The following is a 19550-nucleotide window of genomic DNA, read 5'->3' on the forward strand; positions in this document are numbered from 1 at the left end:
TACATTCCAAATCTTTTTTCTCTTCCATTCTCAATGTACGTCCAGAGCTGAGTACTATAGGACATTATCATACAACCTCTAGCCCTGTCCCTTTGTAATTCAGCACAAGGAGTGGTGAGCATATTCCTGGAAGCTTTTTCTCCACCATGACAGCCAAATATCTAATCTAGAGTTGAAAATGACTGCAAGCCACTCTAATACCACTCAGTGTGAAAGGAAGTGTGACAGGGGTGACTATGAGTGGAAGAAGACAACAATGTTAACTAATTAAGGTTAAAATGATAACTATTACAAATTACACAAAATCATATGACCATGTGAACACATACTGAGGCCACTTCCGTGCCTTAAAGAGGGCCCTGCAGAGAAAGACTTAATAGTGTCATATTAACTCCATCTGAGTATCTGCATTTAAGCAGTAAAATGGAAAAAAAAAATTGAAGGCCATGTGGCTTTCTTTATTCAGCATTCAGAAAGTGATTTCCATTTGTTGAATAGAATACCTGATATTTAAAGAATACAAATTACTAAAACACATGGTCCTTAACAATATGGTCAGGACATATATATATGTGAAACAACTAGAGTAACTCCTGATGAATTACAGCTTACTGTGGCCATATTAAGACACGGCAGTGATAAAAGGGTGGGGTGTCCTGAAGTTAGCTGGTAGTGGTGGGAAGGGCAAGGAAATCATCTGTAAGGAGATACAGTATGAATCTACCGTATGAGACATAAGTGTAATCAACCACAGTTGGGACTGGGTCTGAGGACAGAGCTCTGAAAGAAGAAAGGGCGGGGGTGGGGGGGGGGAATCTGTCAACATGTCAAAATGCATTAAGAATATATGCCATTGTATTCCAGGAGTTACTGTACCCAACTCCTTTTCGAAAGGACAATGTCTCCATTTAATAGGAGTCTGCTGACAAGGCAGCAGAGATTTGCAATCAACATCCAGTTCTATCAGTTTTTAGTGTAATAGATTTCTTTGTATCGACAGCAGAAAAGCAATGCTGGCATGGGCTGTAAGCCAGACTATGGAAAAAGCCCCATTATGTTGAATTGGATGTTATAACAGTATTTGATAAATTGGTGATTCTATCTGTGGGGCTTGGCACTCTTGGAAACTAGCACTTTTCCACAACGTTTTTTTATTCCTCCACTTTGGAACACTCTTGTCCCTTTTATCACTTGGATGGTGTCAGGCAGATTGCCAAAATTATTGTTTACAATACTGATATCCTCAGAACTGTCTTTATAGATTTTTTTTCCTAAGAGGATTTTGAAATAATACCAGTGCACAGAATTAAAATTGAACAACCATCTCCCAAACCTCCAATAATCAAGTTCTAATGTGATCGTCATTTCATTCCCTACATAACATCCTCTATGACTTATTTAAAGAATGTAATAAAGAAACATAGAAGAAAAATGTGAAATAATTCATGTTGACCATTTGAATATTTATCCTTGAAAACAGCAGAGTTGCTATCATCTCAGGTAGATCTCTTTAATCATATTTTAACAAATGTTTATTGCCTGTCACAAGAACCAATATAGTTTATAGAACCCATTCCTTTTTTTTCCCTTTCTCTTTTAGGATTACAAACTAAAGCTGAAGTAAATTTAAAGTAGCCCTAAAAAGTTAAAAATATTTATTTTAATTTCAGAGCTGCTTGGGATCTAATAAACAATGTTGAAAGAAAACCATGCCTGAGAAGGGAAGTTAAAAAAAAAAAAAGAATTATTTAAATGGGCACAAAACCCAACCATTTACTTATTAATTACCTTTCAGGAAGAACTATTGGATTTATATGATAGAACTATTGTCACTAAATATATGGTTTGCTCAAATATTGGAAAGATGCAAAATATAAGAACTCTTTAATTAACAGGTAAATTTGAGCCAATAAGACATCTACAGTAGTCCCCCCTTATCCTTGGGGGTACGTTCCAAGACCCCCAGTGGATTTCTGAAACTGCAGATAGTACCAAACTCTATATATACTATGTTTTTTTTTCTGTACACACATACTTATGATAAAGTTTAATTTATGAATTAGGCATAGTAAGAGATCACAACAATAAATAATAATGAAATAGAATAATTATAACAATATACTATAATAAGTAATGTGAATGTGGTCTCTCTTTCTTCAAAATATATTATTGTTCCATACTCACCCTTCTTTTTGTGATGATGTGAGATAATAAAATGCCTGAGGTGAATGTGCGGTGAATGATGTAGGCATTGTGACCTCGCATTTGGCTACTGTTGACCTTCAGACTATGTCCAAAGGAGGATCGTCTGCTTCTGGATCACAGTTAACCTCAGGTAACTGAAATGCAGAAAGAAAAAACACAAATAAGGGAGGACTACTGTCCTTTTATGTTCATTTGCATTTAACTAAAGTATATTAGTAATAGAAGATGATCAACTTCAGAAAATTTATGAACTGTTTCATTTTGTCTGTTAAGAACTAATACTCATTTCATCTGAAACAAAATGTAATCAAACTCCTGCAGACTACAACTTGAACATAGTTTGATTTTTTTCCTTGTTTTTCTTATTCTATGCAGTTTACTTACTCCCAAAATACAGAGAAGTCTTCAGAAAAGAAGATTTCTAGAATACCCCCCTACCATGTACCTGATAATCACAGATAATACCAGTCAGAGCATTTAAGTAGGTTGTACTTCAGGTCCACATACAATTTATCATCCAAATGAGAATAGTTTTAAAATTAAAAGGGAGTGCTATTGTTAATAATTAGACCAGAGAAACCGGTTAACTGAGATCAGTAGTAATGGTATAGACCAAGAATAACCTCCTAACTTAAACTCCCTGATTTGAAATTACACCCCTTCCCCACTATTCCCTAAATCTCTCCTGAAGGGCAGGTCTGACTAAAGGCTTTGAACCCTTGCCCCAGCTGCTTGGACACCAAAGTGGAAGCAAATCAATCAATCTAACAGGATAGATTGAGCCAATCAGACTGTTCCCTTCCTGAATTTGAACTGAGACACCAGAGGATGATGTACACTGATTAGAAAGGTTATATGTTGAGTCAGTGCTGGATCAGCCCCACAAACCAGCAAAAATTACAAGACAGAAGCAGTACATAAAAGGTCAGGCTGGAGAGGAAAGTCAAAAATAAGAGAGATGAGGCACTATGAGCCCTAGAGAAACCTAACTTTGTAATTCAATCCTCGATATGGCTCAGTTGAGCTTAAAATGCATACCTCAATTACAAAACTAAATATACTCTTACCATATGTCCCAGCAATCGTGCTCCTGGGTATTTACCCAAATGAACTGAAAATTTACGTCCACACAATAACCTGCACATGAATGTTTATAGCAGCTTTATTCATAACTGCCAAAATTTGGAAGCAACCAAGGTGTCTTTCAATAGGTAAATGGATAAATAAACTATGGTACATCTAGACAACAGAATATTACTCCGTGCCAAGATGAAATGAGCTATTGAGCCACAAAAAGACATAGAGGAGTCTTAAATGCATATTACTAAGTGCAAGAAGCTAATCTGAAAAGGCTATGATTCCAACTATACGACACTCTGGAAAAGGCAAAACTATGGCAACAGTAAAAAAATTAGTGGTTTCCAAGGGTTAGGGGGAAGGTGGAATAAACAGGCAGAAAACAGGATTTTTAGGGAAGTGAAACTAGTCTCCTTGACATTATAATGGTGGATACATGTCACTATGCATTTATCCAAACCCACAGAATGTACAACATTGAGATAAACCATAACATAAACTACAAACTTTGGGTGATTATGATGTGTCAATGTAGGTTCATCAACTGTAACAAATGTACCACTCTGGTGGAGAATGTTAATAATGAGGGAAGCTATGCATGTGTGGGGGCAGGGTGTGTGCGGGAGCACTCTGTACTTTTGTTCAATTTTGCTGTGAACTTAAAACTGCATGAAAAAGTAAATTTCTTAATTTTTTAAAAGGTAAAAATAAAAACACAGAAAAAGGTATGGAACATACACATTTCTGCTAAGAGATATTATCTCTAAATGGTGGAATTATGGGTGCCATTTCTTTCCTCTTTTTTACTTGACAATCCCCCAAAATTAAGTTTTTTTTGAAATTTTCTCCTCAAATAATGTACTCTTTAAATTTCATCTTTTAAATAACTTCTGTTTATACCACCTTTTTAAAAATTTATTTATTTAAATTCAAGTTAGTTAAAATACAGTGTAATATTGGTTTCAGGAATAGAACCCAGTGATTCATCACTTACATATAACACAGCGTGCTCATCCTAATAAGATCTCTCCTTAATGCCCATCCCTTGTTTAGCCCATCCCCACCCCCACCCAACACCCCTCCAACAACCCTCAGTTTGTTCTCTGTATTTAAGAGTCTCTTATGGTTTGCTCTCTGTTTTTATCTTATTTTTCTCTCCCTTCTCCTATGTTTCATAAGTTCCACATATAAGTGAAATCATGATATTTGTCTTTCTCTGACTGACTTATTTCGCTTAGCATAACACACTCTAGTTCCATCCATGTTGTTGCAAATGGCAAGATTTCATATTCAATATTGAATATGATTCATATTTCAAGATTCAATATTCAATATTGAATATATATATATATATATATATATATATATATATATATATATACACCCCACATCTTCTTTATCTATTCATCAGTTGATGGACATTTGGGCTCTTTCCACCATTTGGCTATTGTTGAAAGCACTGCTATAAACTTTGTGGTGCATGTGTCCCTTTGAATCAGCACTGCTGTATCCTTTGGATAAATACCCAGTAGTGCAATTGCTGGGTTGTAGAGTAATTCTATCAGTAATTTTTAAAAAATTTTTTTTCAGCGTTTATTTATTTTTGGGACAGAGAGAGACAGAGCATGAATGGGGAAGGGGCAGAGAGAGAGGGAGACACAGAATCGGAAACAGGCTCCAGGCTCTGAGCCATCAGCCCAGAGCCCCACGCGGGGCTCGAACTCACGGACCGCGAGATCGTGACCTGGCTGAAGTCGGACACCCAACCGACTGCGCCACCCAGGCGCCCCATATCAGTAATTTTTTGAGGAATCTCCATACTGTTCTCCAGAGTGACTGCATCAGTTTGCAAAAGGGTTCCCTTTTCTCCACATCCTTACCAACATCTATTGTTTCCTGGGTTGTTAATTTTAGCCATTCTGACAGCTGTGAGGTGGTATCTCATTGTGGTTTTGATTTGTATTTCTCTGATGATGTTGAGCATGTTTTCATGTGTCTGTTAACCATCTGGATGTCTTCTCTGGATAAATGGCTATTCGTGTCTTCTACCCATTTCTTCACTGGATTACTTGTTTTTTGGATGTTGAGCTTAATAAGTTCTTTATAGATTTTGGATATTAATCCTTTATCCGATATGTCATTTGTAAATATTTTCTCCCATTCCATTGGTTGCCTTTTAGTTTTGTTGATTGTTTCCTTCACTTTGCAGAAGCTTTTTTTTTTTTAATATAATTTATTGTCAAGTTAGGTAACATACAGTGTATACAGTGTGCTCTTGGTTTTGGGAGTAGATTCCAGAGATTCATCACTTACATACAACACCCAGTGCTCATCCCAACAAGTGCCCTCTTCAATACCCATCACCCATTTTCCCCTCTCCCTCACACCCCCCCCCCTGCAACAACCCTGTTTGTTCTCTGTATTTAAGAGTCTCCTATGGGTTTGCCTCTCTCTCTGTTTGAAACTACTTTTTCCCCTTCTCTTTCCCCATGGTCTTCTGTTAAGTTTCTCAAGTTCCACAAATGAGTGAAAACGTATGATATCTGTCTTTCTCTGACTGACTTATTGAGGTCCCAATAGTTCATTTTTGCTTTTATCCCCTTTCTTCCTGAAACATGTCTAGTAAGAAGCTGCTGTGGCCATGGTCAAAGAGGTAGCTTCCTGATTTCTCCTCTGGGATTTTGATTGTTTCCTGTCTCACATTTAGGTCTTTCAACTATTTTGAATTTATTTTTGTGTATGATGTAAGAAAGTAGTCCTGTACTGACTCTCTTGATTGGGGCTTACTTTAATGCCTCAACACCACTTCTGACTGGAACATAGAAAAGATACAATGATGCTTTATCTTCTTCCTACAATCAAAGCCAGTCATTCATACTGAGGGATAAATGACTCAAATGGACTCTGTACACATGTACATCATGTTATAGGCAAAGTCCTTAAAAGAAACTCTATGTTACCCACATAAGTTAAATTCTTCTCTTTGCTTTTTTTTTTAATTGTGGTAAAACACTAGTAAACCAGAGAAATAAGTATTTTGAAAATGGACTTTAAGCTATTGTTGGCCAAAATACTCACCTGCACTCTTGAGATCAAAATGAAAAGCGTTGGATACAATACAACTAGATGGCTCAAAGAGAAGACTGCTCAGTGGTTGAGTGTGGGCTTGGTTTCAGATTCTCTAGTTTAAAATTTTTAACTCTATAGCTTTTTAGCAGGTGACCCTGAGAGGTTACTTTGATTTTAAGCTCCTCTTTTTTTCAACTATAAGAATGAAATAATAGTAGTACCATCTTTATAGGATATAATATTAAATAAATAAATGCAATGCAGTTATTGAAGCACTTTACACTTGATAAGCAATTATTATTACAGTGTAAATTAACATATTAATATCAGACTACTGAAAAGTCACAAGAGTTTTTTTCTACGTTCTTTTCTATGACTTTCTATCATTTTTCCAGAGAAGAGATAAAGACAAAGATGGCATGATAATGGTTGCTAAGTGTCTTTTGAACACAACCTAAAATACACTTAATCCAATAACTGGCTGAATAAGTACTCAAGTTTTTTTTTTTTTTTTCCAAAATACTTAGATGATAACTAGAAGTGCAGGAATAAATAAAATTTAAACAAAAATAACAATAAATCCTAAGCTTTTGTTCAAAAAAATTCAAGACACAAAGACAGGCCAGAAGAAAATTTCCTTTATTCAAATGAAAATTAGGAGTTTTAACTACTTACAGTTCCACATGAACCACAGTGTAAATCTAGTTACTCTTAACTACTTTTTAAGTTTTAGAGATAGAGGACCATTAACTATTAGAATAGAAGAGGGAGGCCAGATTGATGAGGTAAATTGACAAAGATTTTCTTACTTAAAAAAAAGAGAATGGAAACCAATTTGATAAAATCATATACTGAAAAAAAGGAGAATAGAAAATGTTTGGCTTAAAAAAAGAAATATTTGTGAAGGCATGCAGGAACTGAATTCACCATTATGAAATATTTTAAAGGAAGAGGATGTGGATGTTTTCTCTGTTAATTCAGAAGGTAAAAGTAGAACCAATGTGTGAAATTCAAAGCAGCTATCATAGCAATATAAAATTCAATTTAAGAAAGATGTAGTATTGTCTGCCTGGGGGTCAGTTGAGTGTGGGAGTGGTGGCTCAGCCCACAGATGAGCTGTTCATTGCAGTGTAGAGGGTTTTATAGAAAAGAATCCTGATAAGAGGTAGAAATTTGGACAAGATGAAAGCTAGCTGTCCTTACACTTCCAAAACTCTAGAGTTCTAAGATTCAGTTCTTTGTTCGCTACTGACCTTGCCTGTTGGAACAGTTTTTCCAATGTATGATACTAAAAGTAATATTTTAGGAGCAGAAGAGATGATCTAAAAATAGGTGAAATTTCAGAAAGGCATTTTTAAAATTAGGTAAAGATGAAAATATCTACAATTTTCTTCTATATGAAAAGAACAGAAAAACCTATCATTTTAGTTATTTTAAAAAAAGATTGCTTTTAACATTATAGGTTCTTTAGAGTGTTAGTCAAATAGAAGAGATATCTTCTTAGAAGTTGGTCTACTACATTAGCAAGTATAACTCTATACACTCAGGCTTCTCCATCTAAAATGGACACATTCACTGCAATGCCTTTCTTTGAGTGACAGAGCATTTTGTTTATACCTTTTACACAACTCATTCCCAATTGTTCATTATTGGATTTAATAAACTCCTCTGTCTTCTCCAACAACAGCCCCACAACAGCACCATGAAGCCTAAGTGTCTCTCACGTTCCTACTTTAAGCACTACAAAGACTCTCCATTGCAGTTAAAGTCAAATCCAAACCCCTTTTCAAGACTTGGAAGACCACATAACAGGGCTCCTGCAAACCTCTCCCATTGCTGTTCACATTGCTCCTGCTTGTGCTCCCAGGGCTCCAGGAACACTGGCTCTGTCCTGTGGGTGCCATTCCCAATGCCTGAACCCCACTTCCCTTGGACAGCTTTTTCTTCTCTTCCTTTAGTTTTCAGCTTCAAAGCCACTTTGGAGTGGCTTCTTCTAAAAGAAGCATCAAAAACTAGCCTCGGGGCGCCTGGGTGGCGCACTCGGTTAAGCGTCCGACTTCAGCCAGGTCACGATCTCGCGGTCCGTGAGTTCGAGCCCCGCGTCAGGCTCTGGGCTGATGGCTCAGAGCCTAGAGCCTGTTTCCGATTCTGTGTCTCCCTCTCTCTCTGCCCCTCCCCCGTTCATGCTCTGTCTCTCTCTGTCCCAAAAATAAATAAACGTTGAAAAAAAAAAAAAAAAACAAAAACAAAAAACTAGCCTCACTTTTACCCCTGACTTGTTATTTTCTTAGCCCCTCATTTGTTTGTTACCTTCATAAATCCTATCCCAATTGATAGGTCTTTCACCTATTAGTTAGCATGTGGTTTAATCTATCTCCCTTCCTGTAATCTAAGCTCTAAATGGAAAAGAACCTTGCCTTTCTTGCTTACCATTGTACCCCCGCATTGAGACAGTACCTGGCACATGGTAAGAGCTCAGTAATTATTAGTTTGATAGTTGGAAGAAATACCCAAATACTACACATACCAATCCAATGCACTTCTACTGGCTAACCCAGGGCTCCACCCTCTGTCAGCAAGATTATTGCAACTCCCTTCTAATTTCACTATTCTACCTATTCTTTCCTCTGACTTCAATCCATTCTCTACACTACAGCCAGGGAATTTATTTTATTTTATTTTAATTTTTATTATTTAAAAAATGTTTAATGTTTATTTATTTTTGAGAGACAGAGGGACAGAGCATGAGCAGGACAGGGGCAGAGAGAGAGGGAGACACAATCCGAAGTAGGCTCCAGGCTCTGAGCTGTCAGCACAGACCCTAATGTGGGGCTCGAACTCAGGAGCAGTGAGATCATGACCTGAGCCAAAGTCAGACGTTTAACCGACTAAGCCGCCCAAGTGCCCCCAGGGTAATTTTTTAAAATGCAAATTGGATCATTAATATCTTCTGTTTAATAATCTTTAAGGGTCTACCATTGCTAATACGATAATAATACTAGTAGTACTTATAATACAAACATTTACTGGACAATTACTGGGTACCATGCGCTTGTACTAATTCATTTAATCCTCATAAAAACCTTTTGAGGTGTATATTATTAGTCCTATTCTATAGATGAAGAAACTGAGGCACAGGAAAGCTTAAAACCATAACACATTCATTAACACCTCTAGTCCACACTCATATCTCCAATATCACTGTATACAAGTCTCCCGCTTACATTTAGAGAGTAAAAGTACCAGATGTTTTAACCAGAAACACAATAGGAATGGACTTTATTTCACTTTTCAAACGAGACTGGTCTACTCCTTCATCCTCAAAAGGCCTTTGCCTTGTGCCTTTCTCTCACCTAACTATACTACTCCGTGATCCTCCTATGTAGACCTAAATGCAGGCTATCTTTTGGAATCCTGCTGCAATCACTCCTCTATGATTTTGCCCGACTCACCTTAATCCAAAATCTTCCACTAAGCACCTATTAATCTCATTTTTGATAATAGCCATTTGATAAATGCCTGGTCTTTTATTAGTTATTTGTCTGGCTCCTTGAATTAGCTGCCTTTTTATATTCATTGATTCATCTGTCAACAATAATATAAGCATCTCAAGAGCAGGGATCACATTTTACTCTTCCTTCTCTTGCATAGTCCCTAACATACTGTCTTGTAGGTATTTCTTATAGGTGCCTAATAGGTATCCATTGTTTGATTTGTCAATTAGTTTTCTTCCTACTTTATGTGATCACTGTCATAATAAAGTTAGGAAATATGTGGCATTGAGCTCCCAAATATTTAGCTCTCCAGCATGAGTCATGGTATTTCCATTGCATACTTAGAAGAACTAGTATTCTACTAATTATAGTGTACGGCTGTACCCTTGTACATTTTTTTTTACTTGGAATTATCTCCATACAAGTTCTGTCACCAGGGAAGGTAGAAAAACACTGAGCACAGCTCCCAAAAGCTATGTTTTCCTCGTGTTTGACACATCATCACACACACGTCTGTTATGCCTCTGATAGCATAGCTTTGCAGAGTCTGTTTCTATGGTAATTTTAAGCTTATATAACACCAGCTCCTCAGAGTCTTTATGAACATTTTTTAAGTTTGTGAAAATTACATACACTTCAACTTCAAAATGACTCAATTCATTGTGTAGACATTAAGGCAATAATTATGAAGTAAAACTATATAACAATATGAAAATACATTATAACATTAAGAGAGGGAAAAGAGAGTATTAATTTGGATCTATGCTGAGCTTATAACCATGGAACATGTGAAGAAGGTGCTCTTGGTAGCCTTGCCAATCAATAGCCATCATCCTTCCCAACAGGACCATGGTTCCATGCAGATATCCACCTTTTTCTCAAGAACATGTGTTCTGGGAAGTCTGGGATCAGGCTATTCCTAGTCCAGAGGATGGGTCACAATTAGGTGAAACCAAAGATTCTTAGTCTGGGGAAGTTTTGAAGTCCCAAGGCCTAACCCCCTCCCTATTTCCCCCCTCCCCTTTTCATACCCCTCTTCCTTCCAATTTTGATGGTTCTGTAGTGGGTCCTGAGAATTTCATTTCTAACAAGTTCCCAGGTGATTGTAATGAAGCCAGTCTAAATAACACTTTGAGGATTCTTTGCTCTTGAAAATAAGCTCTTCTATGGAAATTTGTTTTATATGTGATGCTCTGAACTGTGGTAATTTTGGTACCAGCCTACAAATGGTACCAATACACAGAAGAGGGTGGAGCCAAGAGCCTCTCCGAGGAAGGCAGAGGTAACCTGAAGTGACTCCTGCAGTCCACCTACATAGGCACTTATTATGTGACTTAAATAGATCTCATTATTTTTTAAGTCATTAGAGATGAGGCATTTGTTGTTTGCTGCTGAAAACATTCTACCTGATGTCTTTCTAAGGTAAAAACAGTTGCTTCAAATAATGAAGATATAATTATTTTTCTTCCCCAATATGTTTCTTATGCAATAAATATCACACAAAAAATAATTTGTTTGGTTAAACCTCTAATATAAAATGAAAGAGAGAGATGTGACTATTTTACATACTTACTCAATTATATAATAATTACACCACTTTTTCTTGTGGTATGTTTTTATTTTCCAAAATATTTTCCATCAAATACTTCATTCAAAGGCAGGATACCAAATTTGAAGTCTTTCTTCTCAATTTTCAGATAAGGGCCACAGAAATGCCTCCAGATGAAACAGAAAGATATATTGGCCTGCTATGAAGAAGTGTACAAAAACCTGCTACATTAAAAGATAAGTAGAAGACTTAGGACTGAAAAGGAGAAGAGGAAGACGACTTAGGGCTTTCTATGTTAGGACTATTGCCTTGAGCCTCCTCCTGCTTTGTGTTAACTCTGTTACAATAGTTCCTTGTGTGCCCCCTATCCATTTGCTAATGAAAATATCTAAATTTAAGTATAAGGGAATACCTAAAACCTACTTCCACCACCACCTTTCTTATTATGGCATAGAGCACTGTTGTAGAAAACATTGTCTGTTGGTAACCAAACACCCATTCCCACTCTTCCTGATGTGCCTTTCTCTCTAGAGGCTGGAAAAGCTAAATGCTCACTTTCCCAACCTCCACCACAGCTACAAGTGGTCATGTGACACAGTTCTGGCTAATGTACACAAGCAAAAATCTTCAATGGGGCCTCTAGAAAAGTTTTACCTTCCTGATAAAAAGGACTCACAGTGTCTTAAAGTGAATAACTCATATGTGAAAGGTAGAGAAATGGGTGGATGAAATTTCCATAATATTTTAAGCTATATAGTAGGAAGAGTTCTGTTAGAAATAAGTTTTACTTGAATAACTCAGCAAAATGGTATTAATGGAATCAATTACAAGTTGAAAGTAGAAGGTAAGAAAATGTGCCATTATCTAATTACTACCAGGAAGACTGGTGACATGTCAATTATTCAAAAGTTAATTTTTTCATTTTTGAATGGACTCACCCCAAATTTAACTTGCTTATATCCTACAGCCATGGTAAAATCATTGGGGCTTTTTGGGATACATTTTGCAATCTGTTTTCTTTGGAAAGTTCACCAGGAAACTAAATGTTTAAATCTACATATTTCATAGATGTTTACTGAATTATTTTTTATGCTTGAGTAACTTTTTTCTCAACACCCCCTTCAAAAAATGTCTAGACTAAAATTATTGCATTTAAGCCCTTAGTAATAGAACTTAGCTGCTTGCATCATTAATTTTTCACTATGCTTGAGCAAAGAAAAGCGACGATCCTATACATGCAAATTACCTGGGCTCACTTATAGAAGTGAGATCATTAAGAATCTCCAAATTTGAGAGAATGTCAGTCTTACTTTCCAGCCTACCTGACTATAAAGAAATAAGATTCTGAATTTAACCAATAATATGGACTGTCTTCACTCCAGGAACTTATAAAGGAACCATAACCTCCTACCTACTGTTTCCCAGTAGCTGTCAAAATTTTCCATTGAGAGAAGCACTATTTTTTTTTTCAACGTTTATTTATTTTTGGGACAGAGAGAGACAGAGCATGAATGGGGGAGGGGCAGAGAGAGAGGGAGACACAGAATCGGAAACAGGCTCCAGGCTCTGAGCCATCAGCCCAGAGCCTGATGCGGGGCTCGAACTCACGGACCGCGAGATCGTGACCTGGCTGAAGTCAGATGCTTAACCGACTGCGCCACCCAGGCTCCCCGAGAGAAGCACTATTTAAGAAGGATTGCCCAAACTTTGGATAAGCAGTCCATAAATTGTAAACTTCAATTTGTCCTGAATCAAGTTGAAACTCTGAGGGCCATGTGACTTGAACACACTGTCTGGTCCCTGTAGAATTGCTCTTGGTGAATGCACTATGTTTAATAATTACATCAGCTATGTTAAGGGATAATGCTAAAAGAAACAACCCTGAGATATTCACTATTGTCTCACCATGAGGACATTACTAATGATGTGGTTCATTAAATTTCAGAGAACTGTCTTTATGAAAACACAGAAGGCATGCCCCTAGTATTCATAGTATTCAAGAATAATTGTCCTTCTTGTGAATGTTTTTATTATGTTCATAGAAAATTGTGTATTTTTGTTTTTTCTCTCTCTGTGTTGACTGCTAGAAAACCCAAAGGAAAACCTATGCTCTTAAATGCAGCAAGTGTGGCAGGCCTCAGCATCCATTTTTGTGTGCTAACCTCATCCCTGGTTTCACCCGATTTTTCCAATCCAATTTCTCTTTTTTTCCTATTTACTCACTTTTTTTTCTGTTTTTCTTTTTTGTTTTGTGTTGTTGTTGTTGTTTGTGTATTTGTAAGTTGTTGCACAATCCTTTGGAATAGAAGGCAGTGCAAAATTGCTAACTAGGCTTTAGAGTATTCAGACACTTGTCTATGAGAAATCCACATACCTGTAAACACACACCGAAACCATCCTTATTTTGAGAACAGAAAGGTGGACCACTGACTCACCCAAACTTATTAACTTAGTGCCCAAAGACACACACCCACCTACTCCAGCATGAAATTCAAAGCAGACATTAGGTCATGGATCTCAGTCATCTGACTAAGCTAAAGGGCAGAGCAGTACTTGCAGATCAGCACCCAACAGATCAAAAACAGGCAAAAGAGAAAATCCTGGCAAGAGCACCAGCATCAGTGAGGCAAATGAAGCCATGAGTCTAGGCAGCAGATAGTATCAAACACATTGAGCTAACATATTCTCCCCAGTCAGTAGTTGCTAGTTTCTTTTAATTGCAAAAAAACCAGTCCCCATGGGCGGAGGTGAGAGTAATTCCCTGAATAGGATGAAGCTAAAAGCCTGGAGAAAAAGATAGCAATATATTCCAGTGAATGGACAACTAAGAAGAAAAAAAGTGAGATGGTTTAATGAGCACAACAAACAAAGCAAATGGAGTTTTTTGCTTTTGAGGGGTATTTATATTAAATTCTTACATTTTCTCAGAAGTTTTCCCTCATATTTTTGTGCCAATAAACGTAACCAGTCGTGTAGAATCTGAGCATCTCCTTTCCTAGAGAAATAGTCACAAGGTTATAATTGCCAAGTGCTATTTTGGCATTCTTCCTGCAGGTCTCCTTCCAATGTGCTTCATATCATTCTGCCTCCAAGAAGGACAGGAGCTGAGGACCTGGATCGACCAAGAGGTGGGCAGGTCTGTATCTCTGACTAAGAGGCTGTGTCTACTCAGCCTTTGACAAGGGTCAAGAGAATTGTAGTTTCTCAAGGTAATAATCTCACTCCTACAGATTCTGAACAAAATGAGAAATAAACAGGGTATCAAATGGGCATCAAAATACCACATTTTTTTTCTGACAAAATTGTGTTGAAGAGCAGCCTAAACCAGACCTCTCCCTCACCTAAAAATGAATCTAATAGCTGTATGGTTGAGTGGCTGCTCCTGTGTCTGCATTTTCTCATCTATGTCAGGCAAGACATGCTTTCCCTGAGACACAGTGGCTGCTGCCAGTGCCTCTTGCTTCTTAACGTCTTCAAAACATGCTTCTTGGAGCAGTTGCTCTCTGATCAGCCCACCTGTCTTAGCAGGATAATCATCCCTGGCAATCTCCCTCACTGAACCTCCTCCTGATGCTTTTGAAGATTATGCCTTTGAGGATTGACTACAAACCAGTAGGATTCCTGGCATGGATTGCACAAAAATCTTGAAATCCACAGCTTCTGAATTTTCCATGATTCCAGGACATCAATTCCATTGCATCTTTCTTGGTAGTTGTAGAAACTATGTCTATCGTTCAGTTTTCCTTTGATGTGAGGTTGGCTTAGCTAATTTTTAACGTTTTAACCTGCTTCTTAAACTGGTTCTTTTCCTTTTCTGCTTGTAAGTCTACACTACTTACTGGATTTTAGCATCTTCTTATCTTTTACTTTCCCTTTGTTTGGAGATCTAAACATTTATTTTCTTACACACATTTGAGGTTCTCTCTGTTAGTCCCCCCGCCCCCATCTTCCATAGCAGGAGAGATAAGGACATGGGATTTGAGCCTCCCTCAAATGCAAATGTAACAGGATGTTAAATTTGGCTTTTCCTGAAACTGAGGAATTTTGGTGGAGACCTCAAAGGTCCATAAATACAATATCTGTCAAGGACTCTCTGAAGGGAGATCCTAGACTATCAACGCTGAGCAAGCTAAGGAGAGTGGGAACCCAGGTCTGCCAGCATTAATGCTCATCCACCTCCAGCCTAATGGGGGTGATATTGGAGATATCAGGGAAGAAGGACTGTCCTGGAGGGTTGTCAGTGGACTGTGCAGAACCTCACACCCCCATGGAGCATCCAGAAGAGATCTTTCCCCATTATTTCATGCCAAGTGCAAGTAACTTTGAGAGAACCATAGGGAGAACTTGTTGCATGTTCCCTGGCATTTGAGAGGATGAAGACAACCTCTTTCCAGTAGGAAACTAAGAGAGAGGCTGTATATAGAAGCACGTCCTAGCACTAAAGAGAAAGAGACCTCCTATAGGAGATGTTCACTTCTGATGATGATAGGGAAAGGATGCCTGTTCTCTCATGGCCAAAGGGACCTATGGGGACATATTTTTAAAGAGCATATCACTCTGCCTAAAAGGATGAAGGGACCCAACAGAGATCAGTTGTTTGGGTGGTCTATAAGAAATCCAATGGTTGAGCTAGAAAGAAAGTGTACACACACACACACACACACACATTGACTACAGTAATGTCACTATAATTAGAGGCCCCTAGGAAACAGATCACACACCTACACACACACTCACTATAATTAGAGGCCTCTAGGAAATAGATCTCATACACACACACACGCACACACACACCACAGAGGGGTCTAGGGCAAAAATACAATTAGAGGCCCATCAACAATTACCTAAATACTTAAAAGTATAAATGAAGCTAATAAATTGTTGAATAAAATGTTTCATCTTACTACTTTAAAAATATAATTACAGAATGATCTGCAAGACCAGGTTCAGATTTACAATTTTCACACTCCTCTGAGTTCCATGGCACAAAAGGGTAGCATGGGGGTGTGTAGGGGGAGGCGGTTGCCAGCCCTCAGTCTCCAGTCTGGATCTCTCATCCTGACTCCTCTTTGTAGTGCAAGGAGATCCCCGTGCTTTCATATGAACACCCAAACCCAAACCACCACCCACTTACCACCCCCACTTACTCCCACTGCCCACTTACCAGCCCCCTGGCAAAAAGTCACCCTTGACCATCCCCTGGGCTTTGGAGTGCACACAGTGGGTGTGGTCTGTTCTTGGAAAATAGACCTGGGGAAGAGGCATGAGCAGGGACTAGAAAGCAGGGTCAGAGCCACTTGGAAAGGTATCCCAGGGTCCCAGTACAGAGAAGGGGTCTGGAATTGTGGGCTTCTAGTCTCCTTGGGCTTGTGGAGTCTTCATTTTATGGGAAGGTGCATAGATGAAGGAGGACACACTACAGAACGGGGGCCAGGACAAGGATCCCTGGTTGAGCTTCAAGGTGATGCCATGTGGACATGCACATACACACACACACACACACACACACACACACAAGCCACTGGAGAAAGAGCTAGCCAAATTGCCTCCATCACATCCAGAAGGTACCAGGGCAATACTAGAGCCTTATAACCTCACCTAAAATGCCCAAATCATGCCTCTTGTGAATTCCCTCTCCTCCTTTGGCTCGAGCCCAAAATGGTCAGAAACCCATCTTCTAACCGAGGAGAGGAAGCATGGTATGGAGAGAGAAGCCAATCATATGGCCTCCCCCATTACAGGGTACCTGCCTGAATCAGGCCCAATCTAGTGGAGAAGAAAAGATACCAATCAAATGAGGTTTGAAATTTCACTATTACACTCAACAGGACATTTTAATTTCAGAAATGAGCCTGCTCTTTGTTTCAGAGTCCCCAAAACTCTAGGACTTACCTTCATCTTTTTTTTTTAATCTAGGAACATGGAAAACAGAATCAGAGACCAAGTTTTACAAGGGAAGTTAGAAAGAAAAAATTTTACTCTAGTATCTCAGAGTCCTGCACCTAGCTTATTCAGTATACCAGTCACACATGCATAGCTCAAAGAGATAATAATGTGGTAGGAGTGGAGAGGTTTAGTAAGAGAAGATAACTTGGTTCTAATTATCCAAGGATGAGGCAAGACTATGGCACAGGTGCATAGCAGCTCAGTATTGAAAATGCTACATAATAAATGATCCAGAGTACTTGCTCAGAGGTGAATCACTGCCTTACACATGATTATATAAACATAACTTCATAGGTGTTAGTGCCCTGTTCCTGCTATTAATATAACCCAAAGTGTCCTTCTTTTTTTTTAATATTTATTTATTTGGGGACAGCGTGAGCAGGGGAAGGGCAGAGAGAGAGGGAACAGAGTATCTAAAGTGGGCTCTGCACTGACAGGTTGACAGCAGTGAGCCCAATGTGGGGCTCCAACTTACCAACCTCAAACTGTAAGATCATGATTTGAAACAAAGTTGGATGCTCAACCGACTGAGCCACCCAGGTGCCACCCCCCTCATAGGGTCCTTCTTACTATGTCCTCAGGGCAACGTCCTGTTTAGGACAAGAAGCAGGAAGCTGAAACGGATCTCATGAGAAGCCCCAGATAGGCCTCAATCATATTGTATTTTCTTCTGTCAAAAAAATCCACACTCTGCTGAGATCTTTGGAATTGTGTTTTTATCTTATATTTTTAGCACAGCAAGCAGGTTCCAAATTGGTTTTGCAATGTGGCTTATTAAGTGGAAGAAATTTTTATGTGTAGTATTTTGCATATACAGCAATGAAGTAATCTTTGATGTGTGCTTTAAAATATTTATATAATTTTACCAATCAATGTATCTAAAATGAGTGTAATTTAAATTACTGCAAGTTGGCATTTGCTAGTAAACACCATGCAAATTCATTTAAGTTCCTGCTGTTTGAATTATCACCCCGCACTTCTATCAAGTAGAAGTGGCAAAAATAGCCTACTAATACCAATGGAATTCTTTATCGTTTGTAAACCTTTTGTCTGTAACTATTGGCTGAATGGCACAGGATGATGTTTTCTGCTAAAGGTATCTGGAGAACACAGTTTACACTGTTTGGCTATTGTGCATTACTGTATAAAATGAGAATCCTACACTCCCAGCATTACTTTATTTAAAGACACTGTGTCTTTTTCTATTGTGGGAATTACCTTTATACCTATGCCCTGGATTTGTTTGGTTTTTAGCATAGTGCGAGTATACTCTGTGTTTGTTTTCTGTACCACTGAATCATATTCCTAAGCCTTTGCCTTGCCTTGCCTTGCCTTGTTCATCAGGAACTGATTTCAGGTAAGGTATAGACAGAGTCACATTTATAGACAATTTCAACACATGTGGAATCTACATCTAACTGATAAATTCCAGACAGGGGAAGTAGAATTCTCAGTATTGAATGAGCTACAAAACCATATAATAACACCTACAAGTCTATTTGGAAATAAATGGTTAGATTGGCTTAATAATTGGTATAGGCATATTGACCTTGGTATTTGTTCATATATATTGTTATTTGTTATATCACTGGACAACCTTGATTTAGCATCACTTATAAGAGTATTTGAGGAGAGTGCTTTGAAGGCCATGACTATGGAGTGGTTCATGTTATCATTCTCATTTTGTTCCTTTAATAATAAGTCTAAAATATGTTTTAAACTGCTCTAGGTCCTTTTTCAAACTTCAAGCTCAAACAAACCTAATTCCTACAAAGTATTATAAGCACAAGCACTGTTTTCTTATTCCTTTTTCAGCTATTGTATTCACAGTAACTTCACTGGGTTTATTCTCTACCATGACCCAAGGATATAGTACATCTTTATAATAATGAACAGCCATTCACTACCACTACCACCCCACCTTACTCCTTTTTATCTGTTTACTGGAAAAATATGCCAGGATTCCGTGGTTGGACTGAACTCCTAGCCTTGCTTTCTAAAATCCAAAACCATGATCAAGATATATATATATAATTAATAATCCAGAGCCAACTAGTGGTGGGTGGTGACCACAGATGCCTGTGGACAAGCTACAAAATTACAAGAGATTAGTCTCTCCAGTTTCATCTTTGCCCCTAGGTTCAGTTCAAAATAGCATAAAGAAGAACAGAACTGAGAGCAATACATGCAAAGCATAGCTGCCTTCACAG

General features: G+C 38.1%; 1 long non-coding RNA gene across 1 annotated transcript in view; it reads right to left on the reverse strand.

Annotated features, from left to right (window-relative positions):
* Window positions 1–2194: 2194 nt before the first annotated feature.
* The window catches only part of LOC123608695, a 46198-nt gene continuing 28842 nt past the window's right edge, over window positions 2195–19550 (reverse strand). The window contains exon 3 of the long non-coding RNA XR_006717390.1: window positions 2195–2339. This is a non-coding gene — a long non-coding RNA (uncharacterized LOC123608695). The remainder of the gene's footprint in view (window positions 2340–19550) is intronic.

The sequence above is a fragment of the Leopardus geoffroyi genome, chromosome B2, assembly GCF_018350155.1.
Source record: "Leopardus geoffroyi isolate Oge1 chromosome B2, O.geoffroyi_Oge1_pat1.0, whole genome shotgun sequence".
Taxonomy (NCBI): domain Eukaryota; kingdom Metazoa; phylum Chordata; class Mammalia; order Carnivora; family Felidae; genus Leopardus; species Leopardus geoffroyi.